The sequence below is a fragment of the Chiloscyllium punctatum genome, chromosome 50 (assembly GCF_047496795.1).
Source record: "Chiloscyllium punctatum isolate Juve2018m chromosome 50, sChiPun1.3, whole genome shotgun sequence".
Classification (NCBI taxonomy): domain Eukaryota; kingdom Metazoa; phylum Chordata; class Chondrichthyes; order Orectolobiformes; family Hemiscylliidae; genus Chiloscyllium; species Chiloscyllium punctatum.
In genome coordinates, this window is record NC_092788.1 from 47,811,065 (window position 1) to 47,825,816 (window position 14,752).

Here is a 14,752-nt window from a genome sequence, read left to right on the forward strand (position 1 = left end):
TCTGAGAAGTTTATCTTAGGGAAACGCCAGGCCAGCCTTCTAGGCTCTTCAGGGCGAGAGGGGGTTACCTTGACTGTTCTATTGCCAGAGCTAGACAAATTAATTTCTTCCTATATGTCCACACTTCTGCATTGAACCACATACTCACATCGTCCCAGAACACCAAACATTTCGTTCTTTATGCCTTTAGTACCCATGGCCCCAAATCTTGCCACCAGTCACTGGACACCTTCGCCAGTGACACGCGAGGAGCATAGCCTTCCACATCAAAAATATAGAGTTTACTTGCCGTCGCAGGTACTTTACATAAGTTCACACTGACTGCACATCTGCCATCCCTTCAATAAAATTCGCACAATAACAACTGACCTGGTTTAACCAATCTCCTGAACCAATACTTCTCTTATGGTTCCTCAGGGCTATCATGGTGTATGTGTGCTGTGCAGTGCAGCATATTCCCCCAAAAACAAATCGGTGTTAATAGGATTAACATGGTTACTTGCTTCCAGGGCGAGTGAATTGCTCACTGAACTCATTGCTCTCTGGCTTAATCGCCACTCATAGACATACACCAGGGGTCGTGGGTTGTATTTTACAGTTTACACTTGTGAATTCTCCCTTTGAATTACCTGCAAGCCTGTCGGAGTACTGAGCAAATACAACCCCAGTCTCACTATGAGATCCCGAGCCATCAAATGTAAAGGACAGAATTCCGCTAACAAAATTGAGAATTAGAATGGATACACATTACTGATTTCACACAATATGGGTGCGGTAAAACTCTCATATCACGATGCCTGATGACTCCATTGAGTTCAGGAACATTCCACTCATCTTTATTGGCGTCAACTCTCTGAACTGTCTTGATTTGAGGAGTGAATATGCTGGCCATGTATCTACCAAAAAGGTAACTGGTGTACCTTCCACATGTAACATAGAGGTAGGCATCGACACATACACATCATTGTTATATTGAACATATTGTCCACACTTCGCAATCTCAATGTTCAATATAGAGTTGGGATACATCTCAGTGCCCGTTAGGTTAGTAGAAGTGATTCACATTAGGGATTCTTCGTTGCCAAGTATAAAGGAAAGAGGTTTACCTGTACCTTGTGGCCTGCCCACCTCAACCTCAGTCGTCCCCTGTCAGTCACCATGCTGTCCAGCCTCCAGGACCGATTGAGGCTGTCTGTGCGGGCACTGTCTTGATCAGTGGTCCATTGCAAGGCAAAAAAAGCACCAGCCAGATTTATCTCTGCAAGTGCACTTTCGCGATCCCTTCCTCTTTTGCGAACTCCAGCTGTGCCTCTCTCTTTTCTCGCAGTTCCTCCCTCCAACGGTTGAACGACCATTTGCATTATAATAAGGTGAGGTTCATGTGATTGCTGTTCCATCTCTAATTTCCGGTTATGGTTCTCTTGAGCCAGTAGTTTTTCAGCATGTATCACGTATTGTTCTATCTAATTCAACTTTCCCGTGTCCCAGGTAATACATGTATATTATTACCTGTTTTGCTGTTTCGTACTTCATTCCATTGATGAAGCTGCTCCTCAGGTGTGTCACATACGGTGTGATCTCTGCCGTCGTTATGTTCTTGGGTGGTATCAGTCCACAATGGACGTTATTGACTTCCGTGAGGCGCTAAAGGTACTAGGACATTCTCTCGACTTCTTTAGGTATTCTTGCTTCAATTGATTGTGGGTATGATATGCTATTGGTGATTCAGCAGACCCTGAGGCGGCGACCGTTGACTTGGAATCTTCGTGAAGTGGATCTCGTAGGGGGGCTGTAGCTCTTCGAGGACACCCATTAAGGTCAGGATCTGATCCAGTCTTAAGACACTGTCCAGCTTCATTAGGTTGTTTTCCGTGTGTGTGTGCATGTGCGCTGGTGTTTGTATGTGTACTTGATCTATCTTTATTTCGAGATTTTCTTTCCCTGAAATCAGGCTCAGCCTTCAACATGTGATAAGCACTCCAATTCACAGGTTCTATTTTACCCTTCCGTTTCTCCTTCTCTCTCTCCTCCAACGGTGACCTCAGAATTTGCAACTGAATATTACTGAAACTTCCTTCCTCCAGAAAAACACATTCCTTGATTTACATTTTTAACTGTTTTCCAGAAACTGGGCCATAATTATTCAGCATATGTGGTACTTTTTCTTGACCATTCCGAGTTGTCTGTGGACCCTCTTTTTGTTTGCTCTTGCTGGAGCCGATTTTCATGGATATTGGAAAAGTGTTCATCTCTGTCTGTCTCTCTGTCTGTCTATCTCTCTATCTCTCCCTCTCTCACGATACCATAATCTTCTCTTTGCCAATATAACTTGCATTTACCTCCAGAGGTCCCCTCTCATTGGGTGCGACCGCCTCATTGCCTTGGTTTTCACAAACCAAGAACCCACGTAACCAGTACAGCTTTGTCGACTCCAACGCTGCCCATGGTGGCTCCAAGTCTCAAACCACCATTAATCTTGCTGTCTATTAGACTCTCTAGAGACGGCAATCCTTGCCCTTTAGTTTTATTCGAATACCGCATGAGAGTTCACTGGTCCATCTTCCTGGTTCGTCTATTCTCTTCGAACGAGTCTCTATATCGGATTACTTTAGCCACAACTCTTACCCTGACCCTATTCGATTCGTAACGCGACTCTGGGGCGATCCACTTATCACCAGTCCTCTCACTCAAAGGGGCCAATTCAGCGCTCGAGATGAAATGAAAGACCTTGAAGGCAGTGGCGCGTACACCTCCTGGGAATCTTCAAAATCTTACCCAGTCGCAGGGTCCCAGGCGAGCCCCCGAGTATACTGACGTGGAATTTCAATCGACTCGACGCAAATGCTACCAAGAGCAAAGAAAAAGTATATTTTGAAATTTGCAGAATGGACCCGACACATTTGCAAGACGCCTCATAAAATGGACGCCTGATGGTTTTCACATATTCCCTTTATACTATATATTGCCTTGCCTTATCACACCTCAAGCCAGGAACCTGGATCAGTCGAGTTCCTTTCCACACATGGAGTTGCTTTTTCTAATTCATTGACTGCTGATATAATAGATTATTGGCCTTGAGAGTCAGCTGAAAATTAGGTTGAACTTTACATTTTTTCTGTCTTTTTGCAAAGTTAGGTCCATACTTCTTTGTTTCAACCATGCTTTCACAGATTTCACAAAAAAATGATAATTTTCCATGACAGGGGATCAGGCTGACAGTGACTCAATAAGTGTGATGGAGTGAGGATGATAGTGACACAATGAGGGTGAGGTGTCAGCGTGGTAGTGACGCAGACTGTGTGAGTGGATCAGGCCGATAGTAACGCAGCGCAGGGGGTCAGAGTGATAGTGATGCAGTAAGTCTGAGGGATCAGACCAATAGTGTCGCAGTAAGTGTGAGGTGTTCAGGGTGATAGTGAAGCACTTCGTGTGAGGGGTCAGTGTGACAGTGACGCAGTAAGAGTGAGTGGTCGGGCTGATAGTGACGCAGTAATTGGAAGGAGATCAGGCTGATAGTGATGCAGTGAGTGTTACTGTGTCAGGCTGATCCTGACGCATAAAGTGGGAGGGGACAGGGTGATAGTGATGTAGTAAGTGTGATGGGGTCAGGCAGAGACTGACGCAGTGAGTGTGAGACAGTCAGGGTGATAGTGAGGGAGTAAGTGTGTGCATTCAGGCTGGTAGTGACACAGTAAGTTGAGACCGTCAGGCTGATAGTGGCCAATGAAAGTGAGGTGTTAGGGGAATAGTGAGGCAGTAAGTGTGAGGTGTCAGGCTGTTAATGATGCGTTAAGTGTGAGGGGTCAGTCTGATAGTGAAGCAGTAAGTGTGAGGGGGTCAGGCGGATAGAGACGCATCAAGTGTGGTGGGGTCAGGCTGATAGTGTCACAGTATGTGTGAGTGGTAAGGCTGATAGTGATGTAGTAAGTGTCGGTGAGTCAGAGTGATCCTAATGCAGGAAGTGAGAGTGGACAGGGTGACAGTGACGCAGTGAATGTGAGGGGGTCAGTGTGATGGTGACAGAGTAAGTGTGAGTGTTCAGGCTGATATTGATGCAGTATGTTGAGGGCGTCAGGCTAATACTGGCCAGTAAGTGTTAAGTGCCAGGGTGATAGTGATGCAGGAAATGTGAGGAGTCAGACTGATAGACACGGTGAAATTGTGAGGGGTCAGGCTGATAGTGATGCGGAAAGTGTGCGAGTGTCAGGCTGATAGTGATGCAGTAAGTGTGTTGGGAGCAGAGTGATAGGAATGCAATAAGTGTGAGCGGCTCTGGATGATAGTGACAGGTCAGTATGAGGGGGAGGATGGTAGTGATCCAGTGAGTGTGAGGTGTCAGGATGACAGTGAAGCAGAATGTGTGAATGTGTCATTGTGATGGTGACATGGCAAGTGTGATGCGGTCAGGGTGACAGTGACGCAGATGCTTTCAGGGGGTGAGTTTGGAGTGATGCAGTAATTGTGAGGGGTCAGGGTGATAGTGACGCAGTGAGTGTGAGATGTCAGTGTGATAGTGACGCAGAACATTTGAGGGGCCAGGTTTATAGTGACGCAGTATGGGCAAGGGGTCAGGGTGGCAGTGATGTAGGTGCACTCACAGGGCCAGGTTGTAGTAAAGCTGTAAATGTGAGTGTCTCAGGCTGATAGTGATGAAGTAAATGCGAGGGGGTAAGGCGGTTTGCGATGTAGAAAGTGTGCAAGGGTAGTACTAGAAGTGATGCAGTAAATGTGAGTGTTGAAGCTGATAGTGATGAAGTAAATGCGAGGGGGTAAGGCGGTTAGTGATGTAGTAAGTGTGCAGGGGTAGTGCTAGAATTGACGCAGTAAATGTGAGTGTTGATGCTGATAGTGATGCATTAAATTTGAGGGGATCAGGCTGATCTTGACGCAGTAAGTGTGACGTTGTCAGGATAATAGTTATGCTGTAAGTGTATGGGGGCACAATGATCTTGATGCAGTAAGAGTGGGGAGTCAGGGAGATAGTGACGCAGTAAGCATGAGTGGGTAAGCCTGATAGTGAAGCAGTATATGTAAGGGAGTCAACCTGGTAGTGGCGCAGTATTTGTGAAATGGTCAGGCTGATATTGATGCAGTTAGTGTGTTGGGGGTCAAAGTGATAGTGACGTAATAGGTGTAAGTGGCTCAGGATGATAGTGACACAGTGGGTGTGAGATACCAGTGTGATAGTGACGCAGTAAGTGTAAGGGGTCAGGACGACAGTGACACTAAGTGTATGGCCCTTAGTGAGATAGTGTCACAGCAAGTGTGGGGTGTCAGGGTGTAAATGACATCGTAAGTGAGAGAAGGGCATTGTGATAGTGAAGCAGTAAGTGTGAGGGGGTCAGGCTGATAGTGACACAGTCAATGTGACGAGGCAGTGTTTTAGTGACAAGATAAGTGTGAGGCATCAGTCTGATACTGACACAATAAATGTGATGGAGTCAGGCTGATAGTGACACAGTAAGTGTGAGGGGTCAGCCTGATAGTGACACAATAAGTGAAAGGATTCAGGGTGATAGTAACATGGGAAGTGTGAGGGTGTGACTGAAAGTGACGCAATAAGTGTGTGGTGGTTAGGCTGATGGGGACGCAATAAAAATAAGGCCGGCAAGGTGGAAATGGCAAAGGCTGTGTGAGTGGGTCAGGCTGATAGTGATGCAGTAAATGTGAGGAGGTCAGGGTGAGAGTAACGCAGTAAATGAGAGAGGATCAGAGTGAGAGTGACGCATTAAGTCTGAGTGGTCAGACTGATATTGATGCAGTAAATATGAAGGGGTCAGGCTGAGAGTGACACAGTCAGTATGAGGGGGAGAGTTTTAGTTACAGAGTAAGTGCGAGGCGTCAGACTAAAATTGATACAAAAAGTGTGAGTGGGTCAGGGTGATATTGACGCAGTACGTCTGAGGGGTCAGGCTGATCGTGACGCAGTCAGTGTGAAAGGGCAGAGTTTTAGGAACATGGTGAGCGTGAGGCGTCAGTCTGATACTGACACAAAAAGTGTGATGGAGTCAGGCTGATAGTGACGCAGTACGTTTTAGGAGTGAGGGTGATATTAACATAGGAAGTGCGAGGGCATCACTGATAGTAACACAATATGTGTGTGGCTGTCAGGCTGATAGTGATACAGTAAAAATGAGAATGTCAAGGTGAAACTGGTGCAGTAAGGTGAGGATGGCAGATGGACAGTGATGCAGTAAGTGTGAGGGGTTCACGCTGATATTGAGGCATGCAAGTGTGAGGGGCCAGGTTGATAGTAACGCAGAAAGTGTGAGTGTCTCAGTGTGACAGTAACGCATGACGTGTGAGAGGGTCAAGGAGATAATGACAGAGAAAGTGTGAGGGGGTCAGGTTGATAGTGATGCTGTAATTGTGAGCTTGATGAGCATGATAGTGAGGGGCTCAGGCTAATAGCAATACAGCAATTGTGAGGGGGTCAGGGTAGTAGTGACTCAAAACGTGTGAGCGGGTCAGGCTTATAGTGATGCAGTAGGTGTGAGGTGTCATTCCGAAAGTGACACAGTAAAGGTGAGAGTCTTGGTGTGCTAGTGACACAGTAAGTGTGAGCCGCTCAGGATGATAGTGACGCAATAAGCGTGAGGTTTCAGGTAGACACCAATGCAGTAAGTGTGACGTCTTCAGGGTGACAGTGACGCAGACACTTTGAGGATGTCAAATTGAGAGTGACACAGGAAATGTGAGGGGACAGGATGAGAGTGACACAGTAAGTGTAAGAGGTCACGCTGATAATGATATACTAACTGTGATGGAGTCAGGATAATAGTGGTGCAGTGAGTATGAATTGTCAGGGTGATAGTGACACACGGTGTGAGTGGGATAGAGTTATAGTGATGCAGCAAGCATGAGGAGGTCAGAATGATAGTGTGCAGGGTCTGACTGAATGTGACACACGAAGAGTGAAAGGTTCAGTGTGATCTGGACGCACTAAGTTTGGGGGCTCAAGGTGATAGTGATGCTGTAAGTACTAATGGGTCAGTCTGATAGTGACACAGTACATTTGAAGGGATCAGGCTTGTAGTGATGCAGTAAGCGTGAGGGGGTCAGGCTGATATTGATGCACTAAGTGAGAGAGTGTCAAGGTGATGGTGACGCAATCAGTGTGAGCAGGTTAGAGAGAGAGTGACGCCGTTAATGAATGGGGTTTGGCTGATAGGGATACAGTGGGTGCGCATGTCTCAGGGTGTGAGTGATGCAGGAAGTATGAGGGTGCCAGAAGGATAGTGATGCATTAAGGATGAGGGGGTCAGAGTGATTGTGATGCAGTAATTCTGAGGGGATCACAAAGATACCAATGCAGTAAGCATGAGGGGGTCAGGCTGTTAGTGACGCTGTCAGTGTGAGTGCCTCAGCCTACTAATGATGAAATAAATTTGAGAGAATAATGCTGATTGTCAGGTGATAAGTGTGAGTGAGTCAGGCTGGTAGTAACGCTGTAAGTGTGAGTATTGAAGCTCATAGTGAAGCTGAAGATGTGAGGTGGTCAGTGTGATTGTGGCACAGTAAATGTGAGAGGGTCAAGGTGATAGTGACATAGTAAGTTTGAGGAAGCAGTGATGTAGTGACACGGTAAGTGTGAGGCGTCAGTCTGGTACTTACATAATAAGTGTGATGGAATCAGGCTGATAGTGACACAGTAAGTGTAAGGAGTCAGGATAATATTAACATAGGAAGTTTAAGGGCGTGACTGATAGTGACAAAGTAAGTGGTTGGCAATCAGGCTGATAGTGACCCAGTCAAAATGAGGGTCTCGAAGTGAAAGTGGCGCAGTAAATGTGAGGGCGCCAGATGGAGACTGATGCAGTAAATTTGAGGGGTTCACGCTGAAATTAAGGTGGTAAGTGTGAGGGCTCAGGTCTATAGTGATGCTGTAAGTGTCGGCGGGTCAGGCTAATAGTGATGCTTTCAAAGACCAAATATCCAAGGCTCATTGTAGTGCTGAATAGCGAGACTTCCCAAGGCGAAGACAAAAATCAATAGTTCTCATCCTGGTCATAAATCACAATGCTTCATTTTGAAATTGTCTTCTCCTGCTTCAAGATTCACCAATGAGGGAACAAAATTTAATTGCACCACCCTGTTTATCTCTTCAAATATTTTGCAACTCTCAATGAGATTACCTCTCTTGTGTTGAAACTGTTTAAAAAAACCGGATTTGCCCAATTTCAATTCACAGGACTAACGTTCATCCATGACATCAAGACTAATCCCCATTCGTGGTATTCCTCATATGGCATTAGTATCTTTCCTAAATTGAGGATTATAATTCCTCATACTGTAGTCCAAGTGCGGTTGAACTGAGCCACAATACATTGGAAATAATGCTTCGTTCTCGTACCCTGAAATCCTTCTGCAGCTTTCACAACAGACTTCTACAACTGCTGCTTGACTTCAATGACTTATCAAAAAGTTCTCCAAGATGCAATTCTAAAAATCTGTACATCGGACTTTCTACTTCAAACCTTCGACAAATAATCTCAACACATTACCCTCCTGACAATTATGATAAAGTCAAATCGTTGCTATTTATTAAATCATGAGGGACATGGATAGGTTGACTCATCAAGGTGTTTTCCTGCTGGTGCGGAAGTCAAAATTTAGAAAACATCGGTTTAAAATTAGTGGGTAAGGATTTAAAGGGACGTCAGGGGAAACTTTTTCAAGTGTGTCCAGAATGAGCTGCCAGAGAAATTGTTGGAGACTGGTACAACTATAACATTTAATGGCATCTGGATGGATATATGAGTAACAAGGTTTAGAGGGATGTGGGCCAAATGTTGGCAAATGTGGCCTATTAATTTAGGATAACTGTCCACCATGGTCAAGTTAGAAAGAAGGGCCACTTTCCGTGTTGTATTGTTCAAGGACTTGATGACTCTAGAACAACCGCAAAAACCTTGCAAATAATTCCGTCAAGACGATTTCAAGTTCCAAATCTTCGGTCAATCTTCCTCTCTTGTGCTCACAAGTTCATTACCTGATGTCCGAACTTACGGATTAGTTGCTGGATCCATTCCTGTAAATTGGTTCTGCATTCTTTCTAATTCCGATTTTGATTTTACGAATGTAGCTAGTGTTTATGGACTTAGCATCAATATTTCTAATACCATATTTCGATGAATATTAAAACACAACTGTGGCACCAGATGATGAGCAATTGAGTCAAAGTCGATCGGACGCAGTGAGACAATGATCCTCTCTTCATGTGGTGTACATCCGTGACTCTAAAATTCGACGAAGAATCATTCCCACAACTTCAGCTGTGTCAGGATCTCGTTTGCGGTGAAAGCCTGTCAATCTGCTAAGGTAACGTTCGTCTGGGTCTCTGCAAAGGATTTGGCGAAATCTTTGGGTCTTGACAATTTGATCTTCAAACAACCTGCGTATTTCATGAATTCAGTTCTTTTACTATGAAAATTGGCAACTGTTCTGTAGCTGTGATGGCCGAGAGGTTAAGGCGTTGGATTCGAAATCCAATGGGGTCTCCCTGCACAGGTTCGAATCCTGTTCACAGCGCTGAATCCTTTAAAAGTCATTAATCTCTTAGCGGAATTTCGTGGAGCTTGAGCTTTGCATTCAATCGAAAGTGGAATTTCAACTGTGAAGAATCCGAAGTCATTTCAAGACGTCCAATTGAATAAATTATATGTCGAGACGCAAAAAGCCACCAACTTCCAACACGAATCAGTTTTAAAACATTTGTCGAACTATCGTGAAATTTGGATGTTCGGGAGTGGGGAGTGGGGGGGTTGGGGGTGGAATTAAGCAAAACAAGAAGCAATGCAATGCATTTACCTGCAGGTGAGGAATTTTTTTTTAGGATCAGTTGAAAGTCAAGCTGAGAAAGTTCAACTTAATTTACAGCTGACTCTCAAGGCCAATAATCTATTATATCAGCAGTCAATGAATTCGAAAAAGAAACTCCATGTGTGGAAAGGAACTCGACTGATCCAGGTTCCTGGCTTGAGGTGTGATAAGGCAAGGCGATATCGGTGGAGTAGAATTTTCTGGAAATATTAGAAATGGAATGTTAACGGTCTTCTGCTGTCCACATTCGTAAGAAACTGTGCAATAAGAACTGAATTTGAAAATTAACGATGAAAATCAGACATAGCACTCTGCTTGTGGTGTAGCATTGTTCAGAACAATAGGTTGTTGTTGAGGCTAAAATTGACCAAAATAATCGATGGGGATCTTATCCACGGCCTTCGTTGGAGCAGTTGGTGTGGAGAGCTCAGCTTGAAGAACCAAATGCCAATTATTCATCTTGGCCGTCTGAATTGCTTAGTTAAACATACTCCCACTTTAATGTAAAAACCTTTGCTATCAGAGCTAGATGTTTTCATGTCAGCATGTTCCGATATGTGAAGACACTCCAAAGAGTAGATGTGACTTAAATTTTGACTCTAACGTCAGAGATGTTGACACATTTCTGCCCCGAAACAGCACGACCATTGATATCAAATCAAACTGAACAAAGGACTAGTTCACTTAGACACTTCCTTTCTGCAGACTCTGCCAATGGACCGTTCAGGCCCGATGTTGGAATAGGGCGTGGTAACATCTGCTCGCCAGTGGATCACTTCATTCTGGCTCACGATTCATAAACCGTAATTCATTTTGAATTTCTTAGCCATCAGCATGATAATTGGTACATAATGCACAGGTTTGCTTCTCAAAAGAAAGAGCGAAATCTTATTCAATGCAGACGCAAATTCAAGTTGTCCCTGATCGACCAGAAGACAGATATTGCGAAACAAAATGAATACAGAAAACAATCAATGTTTTCTGGGTTCAACAAAGATGTACTGGAACAACGAAAACAAATATTTGGAACTAAAGTCACATACCACTTCCGGACTAAATGTTCTTGAACCGTTATCTTAATTTGACCTTCATGTCCACCTTTGCTGCAAAAATTATCTTAACAACTCAGTACTTTGTGTTCTTTGATATTGTCTTCTTCATGTTTCTCTTGATTTTGAAACTAAAACCGAGCAATAGCAAGGCACCCTATTTCACTTGCAAAGATCAGAAGAAGATCAATTTATAAGAGAACAGAAATAAAGCTACGTCTGTCTTCCGAGAGATATCACAGTTACCATTTCGACTCCAAAAAGTCTTCTTCAGAAGTCTGCGCAATGAACTCGAAATAGTAGACCGAAAATGAAAAAAAAGAAGCCATAATGCCGCGAATACACCACCCGCAAGCGCATCAAGTCCTACTCGAATGTGCTGTATTCCTACTCTCAACATCAGTGGAGAACGGAACAAAGCTCATTCTGCAGTTGTCAACCTGTTGTGATGTAGTTTGTAAAGTCAGAAATATGATTAGGTAAAAAGCGGGATGAAAGCGGGATATTGGAAGTCTGAAAAAAGCAAGTGCGTGCTTTGCTTTGAAGAAGGTTGGCAGTGATGAAAATGGAAATTAACTACAGTGAGGGGGGCTTAATTAATACTCAGAATCATTGCAACACACAGGGACGCAATTCTTTTTGATGGGTTTCTGTTCTGCCATTTTATAATCACGACTGCTGTCGGATTTGTTTTCCATTCCAGGCTTAGGTGTCTGCCTGATGGAAGTTTGCACATTCGCCCAATTACTGTGTGGTAGCTCTGGTTTGCTGCTACATTCTAAACATTTGCAGGTTATTTGGATTTGCCATTGAACGCACACGGTTCCAGAGACAGTGATGTGGACAGTGTCTGGATAGGACGTACTTCAGAGGATTTTTGTGAACTTAAATAGACAGAGTGGGGATAGTCTGCTGATTCCTGGGTGAGCTACATGGACAGAGAGGGGTCAGGGTATTCTTCCCTGAGGGAGAGACATTCACAGAGTTGGATTAATTGCTCTTACCTGTGTCAGTCACGCAGATACAGTAGGGTCAGTCTGCCCTTCCCTGGGCGAATTTCTTTCACAGAGTGGTGACAGTCTGCTCTTCCTTGCCTGAGTGAAACAGAAAGAGCGGGGTCAGTATTCTCTTCCCTCGATAATTTATGTTGACAGTCAGGCTTTCGTCTGCTCTTCTCTGGCGAGTTAATTGGTAGAGTGGGGTTAGTGTTCATTCATTGGGTGAGTGCCATAGAGAGAATGGGATCAGTCTACTCTTCCCTGAGTGAATTACATTTATAGACTGGGATCAGACTGCTCTTCAGTGAATGACTTATATTGACCATGTGGGATCAGTCTGCTGAGTTACACTGAGAGTGTGGGGTCAGTCTGCCTTTCCCTCGGTGAGTAACACTGACAGAGTGGCGTCAGTTTGCTCTTCCCTCAGTGAGTTACATTGACAGAGTGGCATCAGTCTACTCTTTCCTGTGCGAGTTACATTGACAGAGTGGCGTCAGTCTGCTTTTCACTGAGTGAGTTATTTGGACAGTGCGGGATCAGTCTGCTCTTCCCTGGGTGAGTTGCATTGACAGAGTGGCATCAGTCTGCAATTTCCTAGTTGTGTTAAAGTGATCGCGTGAGGTCAGAGTGCTATTCCCTGGTTGAGTCACATTGACAGATTGGACTTCATCTGCTCTTCCCTGGGAGAGTCATATTTACAGAATGGGGTCAGTCTGCCCCTTTCTTAGTGAGTAATATAACAGAGTGCACTCAGTATGTTCTTCCCTGGGTGAGCTACGTTAAGAGAGTGGTGTCAGTCTGCTCCTCCACGGGCGTGTTACTTTCTCAGAATCGTGAGAGTCTGCTCTTCTCTGTCTGAGTTTAACAGCAAGGATGGTTTCATTACTGTCTTCGCTGGATGATTCACACAGACAGAATGGAATAAGGCTTCTCTTCTCTGAGTGAGTTACTTTGACAGAGTGGGGTCAGGCTCGTCTCCCTGCTTGTGTTTCATTGACAGAATCAGATCAGCCTGCTCTTTCCTGGATGAGTGACAGAGACAGAATGGGTACAGCCTGCTCTTCTCTGAGTGGTGTCAGTCTGCCATTTGCTGGGGGAGTTACATATAAAGTGTTGGGTCAGTCTGCTCTTCCCTGGATGAGTAACATTGACAGAGTGGCGTCAGTCTACTCTTCCCCTACATCTTTGGGATAATTAGGGATGGGCAGTGAATCTTATCTCATTGAAAGACAACTGTGTCCCAGAAATGCATTTCTAATAATTGCATGTTCTAATTCGACACTGCAAGCAGTCGGGAATAACTTGAGGAGAGGTGCAGGGTAGAATAATTAAAGTCAAATGCACTGATGCCTCGGAGACATAACACAAGATGTGAGTGTGGAGCTGATGGTGCAAGGCTCAGTGTCAGTGCTATTGGTTCAGCATTTATTGCTCACTGTTCGAAATGACTCAGACACCACTGCTGTCAATTCACAACAATGAGCCTGTTCATCTTGGTTTGAAAATCCCTGCGTGTGTATTAACGTGGTTAATGGGACGCGAGAGGAGATGAGCACATCCTCTTTATTCTGTCAGTTTAAACAGACGAAAATATCTGTTTGATGCCAATGCAAGAGGATACTGTCTTTTTCTGTGTCTTTTTAGTGGGGCATGCTCAGCATTGAAACGTCTGTTTTTGCATAAGAAGAGTTTTATTGCCATTCATACTGAGCAACATTAATACAGAAAATGCGTATTCGAATTCCTGTGATCAAGTGGTTCAGGCATTGCACATATGAACGAGCAATCTGACTCTTAATGTGGCGCCATGGATTAGCAGGTGAAAACAGCTCCCATCACACTGGTGCCTGCTCATTGTACTTAAAGCTCGTTATTTCTCTCAAGTATTGTGTTGCTGATCGAGAAACTCAGTGTCCTGTTTGAATTGCTGTACATTCTGATTTCGCGTTCCAGCTTCATTGTCCTGGTTTAAATCCAGAAGTGTAGGTTGCTCTTTTTAACTACTATATTAACCTGGAGATTCTTCCCGCAGTTCCACAAGCACTTCTGCTTCTCATCCTCTTATTCTCATTCCTTCATTCCCAGTTTCGTGGAAATTAAGTGGTGAGGCAGGAGACACTGCAGCATTCCTGGGAAATGTTGTTGTAATTGCACTGACACCACGACATGATCAACGTCATTCTCTGCTGTCACCATTCATTCGTTGTACATCAACAGTAAATGCATCGTTTTCCTTCTTCATCTATTATGTAATTACTTTCTTTTTCTGTTGGATACGGAAATCATTTTTAACTTCGAAAGGGTCTTTAGATTTTGAGGAAGAAATGTCTCCTTGCCTCAGGTCGAAGTGACAGACGCATTATACAGAGAATGTGGGACTACTTCGACCGACTCCAGCCAGGCGTCAGAAAGCCTCTCAGCAATTCGAATTACAAACTGTCTCTGAATGTCAGGCTTTACAAGAGCAGAAATGGGAAATGAGGGATATGGACAGACAGAGAGTCGGAGAATGTGAAAAAGGCCCAGGAAGATACAGAGACAATTATATAAAAAAAACAAAGACCCATATTGAAGCAGACACTGAAAGAAACAATTCTCCATTCGGCGTGACTGCTAAATAACAGAAACTAAAAGGAAATGTAGCCATTAAAACATAGCCTTCCACCAGCTCAGGAAAATGAATGTAGCATGACAGCTGATTAAGTCCTTTTAAGAATGTAAATTCGATATTTGTAAGCTCAACAGTGATTTTGATAAATATCTTGATTCGACAGGTAAGATTATCATTTTCCCAACAGTATAATCTAAAAATCTATAACTAACCTGCTTCCTGTCCATCTTAAGAAAAAAATCCTGTTTCTCTCCACAGATGTTGCCAGGTGT

The 14,752-nt window shown here is 44.1% G+C and overlaps 1 non-coding gene across 1 annotated transcript; it reads left to right on the plus strand.

The window, feature by feature from the left end:
- The first annotated feature begins 9,449 nt into the window (after nucleotides 1-9,449).
- trnas-cga (transfer RNA serine (anticodon CGA)) lies at nucleotides 9,450-9,531 on the plus strand. Its single transcript has one exon. It is a non-coding gene; the product is annotated as a tRNA-Ser (tRNA).
- Nucleotides 9,532-14,752: the final 5,221 nt, after the last annotated feature.